Raw genomic sequence first — 15,998 nt, forward strand, 5'->3', positions numbered from 1 at the left:
ATCACACTTGGCACAAATTATTGTCTAGTTCTGTTTTTCCTGCTGGGGGTGGGTGCTCTGTTTACAGTACAGGGCCTTGGATTTAATCAAACCGGTAAACAAGACATGAATGCTCTTGCACAGCAAGAAATAAATTAATTGGAGATGATTTTAGTTTCACACTGTTGATTGATGGCTTTTTCTCTGCCAAGGAGGGTTCAGATATGAGTATGAGTATTAACTTGTATCTCGCTGTTATCTGTTTTAGTTACACTTTAATAATAGCTTTGTTATTGTGTAAAATTGAGTTTAGGGGTTATTGCTGCGACACAAGTGGAATAAGGACCATTCGAAAAATGTGTTAACACAATATTATTACTATAGAAATACTACGCCGGCATGGAGCTACGCTGAAGTTTTACCCCTTCTGTATAGCACAGTGCATCCTGTCCACATGACGCAGAAGAGACTCTTATTGGCTCCCGAGAAGCTAACAACAGTGTGCTGTTTTATGTTACCGTGCCAATGTGGAGGATTGACACAAGCTTATGACTGTTATGCATAGAAACCATAAGAAACTCAACAGATTATACAGTGAAAATTGATTTTAAAGGAACGTTCCCAACCTCACCAGTTTATAATTGAAGTCTAGGGAATGGCCTCCGGGGGGCTAGATGTCAATGCATTAAGCATGGAGGTGACCACAGGGCTATTAATCTCTGCCTACTTTGGCTTCATTAATGTTAAATAAAGACTAGGCTAGTCTATTATTAATATTGGTAGTAGCTAGTGTTATGTTGCCCAACTCCTTATACCTCTGGGTAGGCAACATGATGGTCCTGACACCTGATTTCATTCAACATGTCTTCTGAAATTGTGTAACACTGAAGTATACTGACCCCGCAGGTGAAGAAGACGAATATGGAGGTCCTGGGTTGGCATAGTTACACATGGTCTGCGGTTGGACGTACTGCCAAATTCTCTAGAACGGCGTTGGAGGCAGCTTATGGTAGAGAAATGAACATTCAATTCCCTGACAACCGCTCTGGTGGACATTCCTGCAGTCAACATGCCAATTGCACGCTCCCACAACTTGAGACATCTGTGGCATTGTGTTGTGTGACAAAACTGCACATTTTAAAGTGGCCTTTTATTGTCCCCAGCAAAAGGTGCACCTGTGTAATGATAATTCTGTTTAATATGCTTCTTGACATGCCACACCTGTCAGGTGGATGGAATATCTTGACATAGGAGAAATGCTCATGAACAGAGATGAATTTGTGCACAACATTTGAGAGAAATACAATTTTTGTGCCTACAGAACATTTCTGGGATTTTTTATTTCAGCTCAGGAAAAATGGGAATAACATTGCATGTTGCGTTTATATTTTTGTTCAGTGTTGATGTAATGTAAACATAGCTTTGTAATTTTGACATGTGTCCCATCTATTTCTGTTTGAGTCAGTATTTAGAAATAAAAACAATTTCTTCAAATGCCCTATTGAGTTCACCATCAAAATAAAGTGATTCAACTGTTCGTGTTACATTGAGTATCTGATACATTGTATACTTGATAAGCTGATACATTGTGTCAATCGTATTATTACAGGTGGATGTAAAATAAAGGAGAGCAAAAAAAATCGTCTTCACTAGAGTTCAAAGTCTACCATTGAGCCCCTCCGCACTCCTCAGGAAAACAGTCGCCTCCATCCTCCCATGATCTCTCTCCTCTCTTCCCCCGCTCCATAGAATCCCTCAACGTCACAGCAGTCCTTCCTACAAGTTGGGCAACGACGGAACATCGTGAAAAGTGGACAAGTTGCTGCATGGATTTACGGGAGTTGCGTCGACAAGGTACAGTATTTCGCAATTATATCTAAGAATTGGCCATTCTTATGCCGGGTTTGTTGTGGTATGCAACATACTTTCCGTGTTTCCAAATGTAGCGCCGCAGCTCGCGATAACTGAACTACTAACATGTACAACTTAGTAATTGTATGTTTATAACTTCCGCTTTATACAACGCGCCCACTGCAGGTTTAGCTTTTGAAAAATATAATGCTTTGCTTTGAAGTCCTGTTGCGGTTATGGTCTATCGAACGAACCTAAAGCAATGTGATGTTTCATTCAAAATAAGCGCATGTGTCTACGACGTTGTGGTTTTTGAGGACCTTAATAAGTTGTTTCTTACTGTCTTAGTTGCCATATAGTTTGCTCTCTATAATTTGATATTGTGCCAAGTGCCATGGTGGCAACGAGTGTCTACCGATTGCAAACTCAATCAGTGGCTTTCTTTCTTCTCGAAAGCATTTTTTTTAAATCTTTGCTCTAAACATTTGGCGCTGTTGGGGTGACCCCTGCTGTTTTGACACATGGATGTGGGGGAGGAACCGTTTGCAAGTATTTTGAGGTCATAGAGATAAACCTTTTAAAATTAACTAATTGGTCAAGTGGAAAACGGTGTACTAACAGAGTTGTAATTCTTATATTATAGTATGTTCCAATTAACATGAACCAGGAATAGAAAAATATCTATATTTAAAAAAAGGGTTATGCCTAATACAACAAAAAAAAATCATTCAACAGGGAAAGTAAATTGCTTTCACATACAGTGCGACATGACAAAACTGTCCCAAACAACTTCCACGTCATAAATCTGGAGATGAATTCACATGTTATGCTTGCTTATGCAACGCATGTTTTTTATTATTTTTTAGAGTAGATCACAACAGCTGACATTTCAATAACTTGACATTTTCATACTGTTGCCCTTATATTTTCAAAAGTAATTTAGGCCAATTTCATACATTCCTGGAGATCAAACATCATGATGTTTCGTGTCCTGAATGGTGCAGTGGTCTAAGACATTGCATCTCAGTGCTAGAGATGTCACTACAGACCCTGGTTCGATTCCAGGTTGTATCACAACCCGGCTGTGATTGGGAGTCCCATAGGGTGGTGCACAATTGGCCCAGCGTCGTCCGGGTTACGGTTTGGCCGGGTTAGGTCGTCATTGTAACTAAGAATTTGTTCTTAACTGACTTGCCTAGTTAATTAAATAAAGGTTACATTTTATTTTTTTTTTATTATATATTTTGAAGATGGATCCTAGACATTCAATCTGCCTCGAGTTTCAATTTAGCGATTGGAGTGACACATTTTCTCTGTTGTAGATTTAAAAGAACTGCTCCCAATGCTAGACGAATGACTGTAGAGCCATTAGTCAAATGGTCTGTGTTTTTTTCTCTGTTTCTATTTAAACTTCCCTGGCTGGAGAACAAAATAACAGGAACTAGGTAATGCACATTTTCCATGAGACTCATTCTGTAAACAGAGGTTGTCATATTACATGTGTATAAATGGCAATTACAACTAAAAGTTTCCAATGTTTTTAAATAGCCTATATATGGTGCTTTGGTTTTACCAGGAACTGAATGGCCAAACCCACAGTACTTACAAAGAGGATCAAAAGGTTAAACAGCTTCAACTCATGACAGTGGGACTTTTATTGTCTCTGTGGCCATGACTCACGAAACCTCCGTACAAATGCCACTTGAGTGTGTTATTCGTGTATTTCAGCAAAATACAGACTTCCTTTCAGTCCTATTGCCTGAGTCGATCTCTCCTCTTCCATCCATATCAGTTTCTGCTCTGTTCTCAGCTAGTTACTGTGCAGTCCAGTTATAACGTCAGCAAATTAACATCTCACTTCCCAACCTATTCTTCCAGCCTAGGACTGATCATTACTTTAAATAGACTAGGGTTGTTTTATGATCCTGTTAATAATGTGTATTAGGCTAAACATTAACATCCAATAATCACTTAGCCTGATAAGTAATACACTGATTATCCCCTAGTAATAACACACTTATTAAAAAAATACTAATAATTGGATAGGAAGAAAAAAAATATTATTCAGAATATGCAATTAGGGACTGTGGGCAGACAAACACAGTATGTACAGTATGTTGGGCCATGGTTTTTCACCAGAGCCTGTAGTCGCCAATTGAGAGGGCCTTGGGTTGATCTTCTTAGGCCACATCTACTCCATCCTGAAGAAATGTCCTTCGCCCCGAATGCTCCTGCCTGACCAGCTGCACTGCTCCCTAATGCTGTAGCGAGCTGGATAATCACACACCACCCGGCAAGCTGCTTAAAACTACTCAAGACCTTTAAACACACATTGATAGATAGGCCTAGCCAATATCTCCTGCTACTCCTTGTTGTTAACCACATTGTAGAAGCATGTATTAGTGAAGTGTTGTTCCTAAGAAATAAGTTTAGCATGACCACTGTGAGTGAAATTAGCTCAATGCCTTTCACTGAGCTGAAAAACGTGTGTTTCAGTGGGCTTAGAGGCTATTCACTCCTCTAAGCTCTTCCTCCTGTTTAAAGCATTGTATGCTATACTGGTATCATATGATGCCATGAACAATCAGTGGTATGCAATCTACACAATGGTTGTCTAGCTTCTGAGAACTGCGTAGGCGGCTTGCATTGAAATCTTTGAGAGCACTCTCTGCCTGTTCATGGAATTGGATTTCACATTTTTTTTGTTTTGAGACTTTTACTTGTTGTCCAGACAGAAAATATGTATTATTAGGGCCTCCAGTATCAGTTTTTTAGCATTTTGTTGGCTAATATTATTGGCTAATGTTATTATTGGAACATTTTCTTTAATTTGATCCATACCATCTAGTTGCCTTTGTTGATTTTCTTTCCATATGAGACCTTATCTTTGACCACACTTGAATATTAACAATGGCTTTGGGTTGGAAGAAATCTGAGCCACTGGGCCCAAGCAGCTAAGACAGTTTTTACATTGACAATAGCAAAGGGATATTTTCGAGAAGTTCTCGAGAGACAATACTGTTGTGTAAACTTGCAAAATTAAAACGTCTCCAGCACTACCTGCGGAGGTCGTGCATGAGACTTGCCCAACAGTTGCCCCCCTGCAAGCAAGGCAGTATAAACAGAATTGTCTCGTTGAGCTCAACACTCCTACGGTATAAATGGTAATAGCAGAGCAGTGTTTTTTGAAACAGCTGAAATGTATAGAAATGTCCTTATATTTGAGACTTGTTTTATTGAGTTTTGGTAACAGAATGTTTCATTCTGCTGCACTGGGCCATGTAAAACTATGGAAGCCATTCCTGCCACAATTTTTTTTTAATGTCGATACTATCTAAACATTTTGAGATATGTAAGTCAACATTTTGAGGTAGTAGATCACACAAATAGAATATGTTTTTTCATTTGTAACATTCATGGAAGAACGACTGACCCCTGTCATTGAAACCACTGAAGTACAAGGCCAAACGCAGCACTGTAGGCATTGTTAGCAGAAAACACGATCCCCCATTATAGTGAATGGAAAAATGGCAATCTTCGTGGTCAATAAAAACATTTTGGAAGACAATCATGGTACCAGTAATTAGTTCTAATACACCAGATGTATGTCCTTGAACAGATTATTAAAAAATTGCACACAGAAGTTATAAGGATAATTCAGTTGCTAATGGCAGCCTGCAGTACCCCGGTCGGCCTTCAACTTGATATACTCAATGAGAGGGGGCAGTACTGAGCTTGCCTGCAACGTCACTTACTGGAATAGCTCAAACTGCGCATGTTATGCCTCCACGAGACGCCATCTTAACCAAATTAATTTGGCTTCAATGCGCTATTGATTCTTCACTTTGAAATCAATGGTGTCACGTGATTGATGGCTTTGTCCATTTATATATACAGTCATTGGTAACATTGTGTGGTGATTTTAGAGGTGAGACCGCAGAGAGTCCATGTGAGGATATGATAGAGCCAAGTGACTTGGTGTATAGAGAGAAGAAGAGAGGGCATAGAACCGAGCCCTGGGGGACACCAATGGTGAGAGTATGTGGTGCAGACACAATTCCTCTCCACATCACCTGGTAGGAGCGACCTGCCAGGTAGGAGCGACCTGCCAGGTAGGATGCAATCCAAGAGTGTGCAGACTCTGAGAATCCCAGCCCAAAGAGGGTGGAGAGGAGGATCTTGTGGTTCACGGTGTCAAGGGCAGCGGATATATATAGGAGAATGAGAACAGAGGAGAGAGAGTCTGCTTTGGCAGGGTGGCAGAGCCTTTGTGACATAGAGAAGAGCAGTCTCGATTGAGTGACCCGTCTTGAAAGCCTGACTGGTTAGGGTCAAGAAGATCGTTCTGACAGATAGGGAGATTGGGGACAAACTGTTGCATTTTTTCTTTCTTTTTTGGGGGTGGGGATAGATCAGCTATGAAACTAGCAGACAGATTAGTCTATCAAATAACATTACTTGCATAATTTCTAATCCCCTTTTTATATATTTTTTTTACCACCCCTCACCTAGTTGGAGGACCTGGTGGAAAACATTAAAATGCAATATATACAATATAGCGTCTTCCTTTTGTACTGGACTCCAAGTGCATCGTAAAGTCAACCAATCCCTCTCATTTTAATTGCACCCTTCAGATGTCCACATCTATCCCAGTGCATTCGGAAAGTATTCAGACCCCTTGACTTTTTCCACGTTTTATTACATTACTGCCTTGTTCTAAAATTAATTAAAACTTTGTTTCCCTCATCAATATACACACAATACCCCAAAATGACAAAGCAAAAACAAGGTTTCTATAAATATTTGCAAATGTATAAAACATAAACAGAAAAATTACATAAGTATTCAGACCCTTTACTCAGTACTTTGTTGAAGCACCTTTGGCAGCAATTACTGCCTTGAGCCTTCTTGGGTATAATGCCACAAGCTTGGCACACCTGCATTTGGTGAGTTTCTTCCATTCTTCACTGCATATCCTCTCAAGCTCTGTTAGGTTGGATGAGGAGGATTGCGGCACAGATATTTTCAGGTCTCTCCAGAGATGTTCGATCGGGTTCAAGTCCGGGCTCTGGCTGGGCCACACATTCAGAGACTTGGCCCGAAGCCAGTCCCTGCTGCTGAAAAACATCCCCACGGCATGATGCTGCCACCACCATGCTTCACTGTAGAGATGGTGCCAGGTTTCCTCCAGATTTGACTCTTGGTATTGAGGCCACGGAGTTCAATTTTGGTTTCATCAGACCAGAGAATCTTGTTTCTCATGGTCTTGAGTCCTTTAGGTGCCTTTTGGCAAACTCCAAGCGGGCTGTCATGTGCCTTTTACTGAGGAGTGGCTTCCGTCTGGCCACTCTACCATAAAGGCCGGATTTGTGGAGTGCTGCAGAGATGGTTGTCCTTCTGGAAGGTTCTCCCATCGCCACAGAGGAACTCTGGAGCTCTGTCAGAGAGATCATCGGGTCTTGGTCACCTCCCTGACCAAGGCCCTTCTCCCCCTATTGCTCATTTTGACCGGGCGGCCAGCTCTAGGAAGAGTCTTGGTGGTTCCAAACTTCTTCCATTTAAGAATGATGAAGGCCACTGTGTTCTTGGGGACCTTCAATGCTGCAATCAAGTTGTAGAAACATCTCAAGGATGATCAATGGAAACAGGATGCACCTGAGCTCAATTTCGAGTCTCATAGCAAAGGGTCTGAATGCCTTTGTAAATAAGGTACAGTGCCTTGCGAAAGTATTCGGCCCCCTTGAACTTTGCGACCTTTTGCCACATTTCAGGCTTCAAACATAAAGATATAAAACTGTATTTTTTTGTGAAGAATCAACAACAAGTGGGACACAATCATGACGTGGAACAACATTTATTGGATATTTCAAACTTTTTTAACAAATCAAAAACTGAAAAATTGGGCGTGCAAAATTATTCAGCCCCCGTAAGTTAATACTTTGTAGCGCCACCTTTTGCTGTGATTACAGCTGTAAGTCGCTTGGGGTATGTCTCTATCAGTTTTGCACATCGAGAGACTGAATTTTTTTTCCATTCCTCCTTGCAAAACAGCTCGAGCTCAGTGAGGTTGGATGGAGAGCATTTGTGAACAACAGTTTTCAGTTCTTTCCACAGATTCTCGATTGGATTCAGGTCTGGACTTTGACTTGGCCATTCTAACACCTGGATATGTTTATTTTTGAACCATTCCATTGTAGATTTTGCTTTATGTTTTGGATCATTGTCTTGTTGGAAGACAAATCTCCGTCCCAGTCTCAGGTCTTTTGCAGACTCCATCAGGTTTTCTTCCAGAATGGTCCTGTATTTGGCTCCATCCATCTTCCCATCAATTTTAACCATCTTCCCTGTCCCTGCTGAAGAAAAGCAGGCCCAAACCATGATGCTGCCACCACCATGTTTGACAGTGGGGATGGTGTGTTCAGGGTGATGAGCTGTGTTGCTTTTACGCCAAACATAACGTTTTGCATTGTTGCCAAAAAGTTCAATTTTGGTTTCATCTGACCAGAGCACCTTCTTCCACATGTTTGGTGTGTCTCCCAGGTGGCTTGTGGCAAACTTTAAACAACACTTTTTATGGATATCTTTAAGAAATGGCTTTCTTCTTGCCACTCTTCCATAAAGGCCAGATTTGTGCAATATATGACTGATTGTTGTCCTATGGACAGAGTCTCCCACCTCAGCTGTAGATCTCTGCAGTTCATCCAGAGTGATCATGGGCCTCTTGGCTGCATCTCTGATCAGTCTTCTCCTTGTATGAGCTGAAAGTTTAGAGGGACGGCCAGGTCTTGGTAGATTTGCAGTGGTCTGATACTCCTTCCATTTCAATATTATCGCTTGCACAGTGCTCCTTGGGATGTTTAAAGCTTGGGAAATATTTTTGTATCCAAATCCGGCTTTAAACTTCTTCACAACAGTATCTCGGACCTGCCTGGTGTGTTCCTTGATCTTCATGATGCTCTCTGCGCTTTTAATGGACCTCTGAGACTATCACAGTGCAGGTGCATTTATACGGAGACTTGATTACACACAGGTGGATTGTATTTATCATCATTAGTCATTTAGGTCAACATTGGATCATTCAGAGATCCTCACTGAACTTCTGGAGAGAGTTTGCTGCACTGAAAGTAAAGGGGCTGAATAATTTTGCACGCCCAATTTTTCAGTTTTTGATTTGTTAAAAAAGTTTGAAATACCCAATAAATGTCGTTCCACTTCATGATTGTGTCCCACTTGTTGTTGATTCTTCACAAAAAAATACAGTTTTATATCTTTATGTTTGAAGCCTGAAATGTGGCAAAAGGTCGCAAAGTTCAAGGGGGCCGAATACTTTCGCAAGGCACTGTATATCTGTTTTTTACTTCACCGTCATTTGTCTGTTTGTGGCCCGCCTGTTAATTTGCACGATTCTTGCCATTCTCCTTCGACCGCTCTCATCAACAAGCTGTTTTTGCCTCTAAGACTGCTGCTGACTGGATGTTTTTTGTTTGTCTCACCATTCTGGGGAAACCCTAGACACTGCCGTGCGTAAAAAGCCCAGGAGGGCGGCCATTTCTGAGACATTGGATCCGGCGTTCCTGGCACCGACAATCATACCACGCCCAAATTTGCTTAGGTCACTTGTTTTGCCCATTCCAACGACCAATCGAATAGTAACTGAATGCTTCGATGCCTGTCTGCATGCTTTATATACCAAGCCACAGCCACGTGACTCACTGTAGGAGCGATCCATTTTCGTGAGTTTAAGGTGTTTCCTCTGCATTTTTTCTTTTTTGGACTATACTTTTTTGGACTATCTATACTGAGGGATGCTGAAATGCAATACAGACAGCTTGTTTAGACCATTCCCTTGCTCTGCCCTTAGGGTAGATATGTCTCACGGTGGACATTTCTGTACTACTGAATATGCCCATCTGTGTTATAGCTAAGCTAAAGAGTGCACTGTACATATTGTCTTAACTTTGGCATCCGAAGGATGGGCTGTGATGCACGTGTGTGTATGACCTCTTTGACTCCTTGTATGATGGCTAATCCTAATTGGTTGGAGAGACTATCATTTTAATCTGATTGATCCTCTATGCTTTTTCTCTCCCAATCCAATTTACCTCCTCATCAAACCCTTCTTGACTTCCTCAATGGCAAGAATAAACCCCCTCCATGCCAATCTGAGTGGGAACATTGGCACCAGTTCAGTACTGCAGTGGCTCTACCAACTGCTTACCTCTTCCATCTTTATTTGTGTTTTTAATTACTTTGTAGTTTCAATTTAATTACATGTGTTAATCCAGTGTCGTCTTTTTAAGTAGATATTTTAAAGGGAAAAGATGTTAGCAGATTGGCAAATAAATAACACAACCATGAACATTTATGTTTGAAGGCAATCTCTAAAAATAGCTATATTTTATTGAGGGAATATTTTAATGGCTTTCAATTGGACTGGCAGACAAATCCAATTATTAAGGCCATGCTTGTTGTCCTTGTGCTTGTGTATGCTTAGTCTCTGCCTAGTCCCCAACAAAAAGAGAGCCTGTGATGCGACTTCTGCTTTTGGACGTTAACAAGGCGACATTCCATCTTAACTCCTCCTCCACATTTACTGGATTGGTTGAACAGTGCAGAAGAGAACCTCCCCGACAGTGTTTTCTTCTTCTCGTCAAAACCCGTATGTAGGGGTTTTAGTTTCATGCATTTTTTTGACTCATGCTAGCTACTAGCTAACTAGCTACTTCACATGCTGATATTGACTTTGGTATTATTGTGTGTACTTACGTTTGCTAGCTAGCCAGCCAGCCCATGGAGAGTGCATTGCATTGTGGGTTTTGTAGTTGGCTTGAGCTGCAACAGATTTTCACATGTTGCTACCAAACTCATTATAACGACAAAATGAAAAATGTGTTCACCTAAAAATATTGTTCACACATATTAGTGTTATTTATCACTGTAAATGATAAGAATTGTTGGTTTTGGGTGGATTTCTCCTTTCAGACATATGTATCCATTGAAAAGCTCTTAGTCTCTCCCTTAATCCCCCAATGCTTTTGAGAGTAGGCTAACTAAGTTACTCACACAACAATGCTCACTTCCTGGTTGAAAGAGAAATCAACAACTTACCCAACTGTTCCTTGTGCCTCATTGCAGTCTGACACCCCCTCCCTAGACATAATTGAATTTAGCAACTTTACTCAGTTCCGCCTAATTTGGTAATGTGTTTTCGTGGGAACTTGGCGTCTGAGGAGAATGCTGCAGATCCAACTCTCACGAAAGCATGGAGTGGAGGGCACAAGGCCCATCGCCTCGGCTAATTCTCCAGTAATGAAAAGCACGTCTTCAGTCTGATGCTGTTCAAAATAAAACCCCACACCACACTAATGGCAGACATTTGTGCCAGACTGAGACTGGGCCCCGCAGCTTGGATAACACAGAGGCTTGTCCTCCAACATTTTCCCATGGTGATAAGGACTTGGCCAGATGTTTTGCAATACACCCAAAGCACCAGCCATTGAATGAAGTGTGGTAGAGGGGGCTTTAATTGTACCAAGTATGGATGTCATTGCTGCCATGCTCTAGGGAAAAAAAGGTGCTATCTAGAACCTAAAAGAATAACCTTTTTTGGTATGAGAGAAACCACCTTATTCTCTTATGTCGTGAGCTGAAAAGGATTAAAGGCCACTGTTTGAAGGAAGTGGGAGAGACCTTTGATGTCTGAGAACAACATATAATCTGAAATGATCAAGCCCATGATTTAAATCAATATAGGTGCATTCACACTGCACCTTATTCCAGTTTCCTTAGCCCTGGGCTAAGGGAGATTTTAGCCGGGGCTAAGCGAGTGTTCACACTTGCACATTCGAAAGTGGGATAGCACCAACCTTAGCCCAGGGCTATCTGGCCCTGCTCCGGAGCAGGATTAGCACAGACTTTTCGGGGTTAGCCCCAGAAACATGGTGCCAAAATAGCCATTCTTCCATTTGAGGACAAAAAACGAAATACTTTCAACCATGCAAAAACATTGGTTGCGATCTCTAACAAAAATGGTTGCTATGCTAACGTCTTCTCACACCAACTAAAGCTAGCGGTGAAAGACTCCCAAAAGACACTTAAATGCCTGCTTGTGCATGCATGTACTAGAGGTCAACCGGTTATTCGGAACGGCCGATTAATTAGGGCTGATTTCAAGTTTTCAATACAAACGGAAATCGGTATTTTTGATTTTGCTGATTTTTTGTATTTTTTATTATACTTTTTTTATACCTTTATTTAACTATGAAAATTCAGTTAACTTGTTATGGCTGCAATCCCCCTATCGGGATAAGTGTCATCAACAACCGCTGAATAGCATAGCGCTACAGTCAATAAATATTACTACAAATATTTATTTTCATGAAATCACAAGTGCAATATAGGAAAACACAGTTTAGCCTTTTGTTAATCCACCTGTCGTCTCAGATTTTGAAATTATGCTTTACAGCGAAAGCAATCCAAGCGGTTGTGTAAGTTTATCGATTGCACAACAAAACATTAAGTACGCTTAGCATCAGGAAGCTTTGTCACGAAAATCAGAAAAGCAATCAAATGAATCGTTTACCTTTGATGATCGTCGGATGTTTTCACTCACGAGACTCCCAGTTACACAACAAATGTTCCTTTTGTTCCATAAAGATTATTTATATATCCAAAATACCTCCGTTTGTTTGTCGCGTTATGTTCAGAAATCCACAGGAAAGAGCGGTCACGACAACGCAGACACAAATTCCAAATAGTTTCCATAATGTCCACAGAAACATGTCAAACGTTTTTTAGAAACAATCCTCAGGTTGTTTTTAAAATATATAATCGATAATATATCAACCGCAAATGTCTTTCACAGTAGGAGAGGGAAAAGCAATAGCTGTCCAAATTCTGTTGCGCGAGCAAAACTCATGTGACCACTTGACGCAATGTTATCGTTCTGGCTCATTTTTCAAAATAAAAGCCTGAAACTATGTCTGAAGACTGTTGACACCTTGAGGAAGCGATAGGAAAAGTAATCTGGTTCATATCCCTTTAAATGCAGCAAAGGGAGGCTATGGAACATGGAGTTTTCAAAATAGAAGCCACTTCCTGTTTTGTTTTTCCTCAGGGTTTCGCCTGCAATATCAGTTCTGTTATACTCACAGACAATATTTTGACAGTTTTGGAAACTTTAGAGTGTTTTCTATCCAATGCTAATAATAATATGCATATATTAGCAACTGAGACTGAGGAGCTGGCCGTTTACAATGGGCACCTTTTCATCCAAGCTACTCAATACTGCCCCTGCAGCCATAAAAAGTTAAGAACACATTCTTATTTTCAATGACTGCCTACGAACGGTGGGTTAACTGCCTTGTTCAGAGGCAGAACAACAGATTTTCACCTTGTCAGCTCGGGGGATTCAATCTTGCAACCTTACAGTTAACTAGTCCAACGGTCTAACCACCCGCCTCTCATTGCACTCCACGCGGAGCCTGCCTGTTATGCGAATGGAGTAGAAGCTAAGGTAAGTTGCTAGCTAGCATTAAACTTATCTTATAAAAAACAATCAATCAATCATAATCACTAGTTATGGTTGATGCATGGTTGATGATATTACTAGTTTATCTAGCGTGTCATGCGTTGCATATAATCGATGCAACGCTGTGGAATGATTCAACAAAAGCGCATTTGCGAAAAAAGCACAATCATTGGACGACTGTACCTAACCATAAACACCAATGCCTTTCTTAAAATAAATACACAGAAGTATATATTTTTAAACCTGCATATTTAGCTAAAAGAAATCCAGGTTAGCAGGCAATATTAACCAGGTGAAATTGTGTAATTTCTCTTGCGTTCATTGCACACAGAGTCAGGGTATATGCAACAGTTTGGGCCTCCTGGCTCATTGCGAACTAATTTGCCAGAATTTTACTTAATTATGACATAACATGGAAGGTTGTACAATGTAACAAGAATATTTAGACTTAGGGATGCCACCCGTTAGATGAAATAATAAACATTTTGTTTTCAAAATGATAGTTTCCGGATTCGACCATATTAATGACCAAAGGCTCGTATTTCTGTGTGTTATTGTTATAATTAAGTCTATGATTTGATAGAGCAGTCTGACTGAGCAATGGTAGGCAGCAGCAGGTTCGTAAGCATTCATTCAAACAGCACTTTTGTGCGTTTTGCCAGCAGCTCTTCGCAAGCACAGCGCTGTTTGACTTCAAGCCTATCAGCCTAATGGCTGGTATAATCGATGTGAAATGGCTAGCTAGTTAGTGGGGTGCGCGCTAATAGCGTTTAATAACGTCACTCGCTCTGAGACTTGGAGTAGTTATTCCCCTTGCTCTACAAGGGCCGCGGCTTTTGTGGAGCGATGGGTAACTGCTTTGAGTGTGGCTGTTGTCGATGTGTTCCTGGTTCGAGCCCAGGTAGGGGCGAGGAGAGGGACGGAAGCTATACTGTTCCAGTGGCTATAAGAACATCCAATAGTCAAAGGTATATGAAATACAAATGGTATAGAGAGAAATAGTGTAACGGTTCTCTTCCTGGGAAGGAGAGGACCAAAGCGCAGCGTGGTAAGTGTCCATGGTTATTTAATGGCAGAAACTCAACATGAACACACTACAAAACAATAAATGTGGCAAAACCCGAAACATTCCTATCTGGTGCAGAGAACACAAAGACAGGCAACAATCACCCACAAATCCCAACACAAAACAGTCCTATCTGGTGCAGAGAACACAAAGACAGGCAACAATCACCCACAAATCCCAACACAAAACAGTCCTATCTGGTGCAGAGAACACAAAGACAGGCAACAATCACCCACAAATCCCAAAACAAAACAGGCTACCTAAATATGGTTCCCAATCAGAGACAATGACTAACACCTGCCTCTGATTGAGAACTATATCAGGCCAAACATAGAAATAGACAAACTAGACACACAACATAGAATGCCCACCCAGCTCACGTCCTGACCAACACTAAAACAAGGAAAACACACAAGAACTATGGTCAGAACGTGACAAATAGTCCTATAAATACTATATTAACTACAACCTAAAACCTCTTACCTTGGAATATTGAAGTCTCATGTTAAAAGGAACCACCAACTTTCATATATTCTCATGTTCTGAGCAAGGAACTCAAACGTTAGCTTTTTTACATGGCACATATTGCACTTTTACTTCTCCAACACTTTGTTTTTGCATTATTTAAATCAAATTGAACATGTTGCATTATTTATTTGAGGCTAAATTGATTTTTATTGATGTATTATATTAAGTTAAAATAAGTGTTCATTCAGTATTGTTGTAATTGTCATTATTACAAATACATTTTTAGGAATCGGACGATTAATTGGTTTCAGCTTTTTTTGGTCCTCCAATAATCAGTATCGGTGTTCTACAAGAGCACAGACACAAGGGACAACAGACACACCGGTCTCTACATTGTAGATGAGCTGAAGGCAGTCATCAATGACCTTGGACCACAGAAGGTATTTTCACTGCTGACAGACAATGCTTTGAACATGAAGGCTGCTTGGTCTAAAGTGGAGGAGTCCTACCCTCACATCACACCCATTGGCTGTGCTGCTCATGCATTGAATCGGCTCCTCAAGGACATCATGGCATTGAAAACAACTGATACACTCTACAAGAGAGCCAAGGAAATGGTTAGGTATGTGAAGGGTCATCAAATAATAGCAGTAATCTACCTCACCAAGCAAAGTGAGAAGAATAAGAGCAACACCCGTTGGGGTGGTGTTGTCAACATGTTTGACAGTCTCCATGGAGGGGAAGGAGTCTCTCCAAGAAATGACCATATCACAGTCTGCTGATTTGGACAGCCCCATCAAGAGGATCCTCCTGGATGATGTATTTTGGAAGAGAGTGGTAAGCAGCCTGAAACTCCTGAAACCTATAGCAGTAGCCATTGCACGGATTGAGGGAGACAATGCCATCCTGTCTGATGTTCAGACTCTGCTTGCAGATGTAAGAGAAGAAATCCGTACTGCCCTGCCCACTTCACTGTTGCTCCAAGCAGAGGAAACTGCAGTTCCAATATACATCAAAAAGCGTGAAGACTTCTGCCTTAAGCCCATACACGCCGCAGGGTACATGTTGGACCCCAAGTATGCTGGCATGAGCATCCTGTCTGGT

General features: G+C 41.0%; 1 protein-coding gene across 1 annotated transcript in view; it reads left to right on the forward strand.

The window, feature by feature from the left end:
- Positions 1-1,672: 1,672 nt before the first annotated feature.
- Positions 1,673-15,998, forward strand: part of LOC139407396 (solute carrier family 45 member 3-like) — a 50,021-nt gene continuing 35,695 nt past the window's right edge. Inside the window, exon 1 of the mRNA XM_071151147.1 lies at positions 1,673-1,833. The gene's annotated coding sequence lies outside the window, so the exon portion shown is untranslated. The remainder of the gene's footprint in view (positions 1,834-15,998) is intronic.

The sequence above is a fragment of the Oncorhynchus clarkii genome, chromosome 1 (genome assembly GCF_045791955.1).
Source record: "Oncorhynchus clarkii lewisi isolate Uvic-CL-2024 chromosome 1, UVic_Ocla_1.0, whole genome shotgun sequence".
NCBI lineage: Eukaryota > Metazoa > Chordata > Actinopteri > Salmoniformes > Salmonidae > Oncorhynchus > Oncorhynchus clarkii.